Below are 1,303 nucleotides of genomic sequence, written 5' to 3'. Positions count from 1 at the left end.
GAGGAGTAGAAGACTGGAAATAATCAAACTGAGGACAGAAATCAATAAAATAGAAACACAGAAAACAATCCAAAGAATCAATGAAACAAAAAACTGGTTCCTGGAGAAAATCAACAAGATTGATAAACCCCTATCCAAACTAATCAAACGGCAGAGAGAGAATACGCAAATTAATAAGATCAGAAATGAAAAGGGGGACATAACCACAGACACAGAGGAAATTCAGAGAATCATTAGATCTTACTACAAAAGCCTGTATGCCACAAAACTGGAAAATGTAAAAGAAATGGACACTTTTTTAGATAAATACCATATACCAAAGTTAAACCAGGACCAGGTGAACAATCTAAATATACCTGTTAGTCGTGAAGAATTAGAAGCTGTTATCAAAAACCTCCCTACCAAAAAAATCCCAGGACCAGATGGTATCAATGCATAATTCTACCAGAACTTCCAAGAAGACCTAATACCTATACTCCTTAATGTATTTCACAATATAGAAACAGAAGAGTCATTGACAAATTCCTTTTATGAAGCTACAGTTACTCTGATACCAAAACCACACAAAGACTCAACCAAGAAAGAGAATTACAGGCCAATCTCGCTCATGAACATTGACGCAAAAATCCTCAACAAAACACTGTCAAACCGAATCCAAGAACAAATTAGAAAAATTATCCATTATGATCAAGTAGGCTTCATCCCAGAGATGCAGGGCTGGTTCAACATATGAAAATCTATCAATGTAATCCATCATATAAATAAACTGAAAGAAAAAAAAACACATGATCATTTCATTAGATGCTGAAAAAGCATTTGACAAAATTCAACATTCCTTTATGATAAAAGTCTTAGAGAGATTAGGGATACAAGGGTCATACCTAAATATAATAAAAGCTATTTACAGCAAGCCGTCGGCTAACATCAAATTAAACGGAGAGAAACTCAAAGCCATCCCACTAAAATCAGGAACACAACAGGGCTGTCCATTCTCTCCATACCTCTTCAATATAGTGCTTGAAGTTTTAGCAATAGCAATAAGAAAACAGAAGGGGATCAAGGGGATTCAAATTGAAAAGGAAGAAGTTAAACTTTGGTTATTTGCAGATGATATGATAGTGTATATAAGCGACCCCAAAAACTCCACCAAAGAACTCCTACATCTGATAAACACCTTTAGTAATGTGGCATGATACAAGATCAACTCCAAAAAATCAGTCGCCCTCCTATACACAAAGGATATGGAAGCAGAGAGGGAAATCAGAGAAGCATCACCTTTCACGATAGCCACAAACAGCATAAA

The sequence above is a fragment of the Microtus oregoni genome, unplaced genomic scaffold, assembly GCF_018167655.1.
Source record: "Microtus oregoni isolate MIOR12 unplaced genomic scaffold, Mior012 000004F_ref0000308, whole genome shotgun sequence".
NCBI lineage: Eukaryota > Metazoa > Chordata > Mammalia > Rodentia > Cricetidae > Microtus > Microtus oregoni.
Note: the sequence above shows the minus strand (reverse complement) of the source record.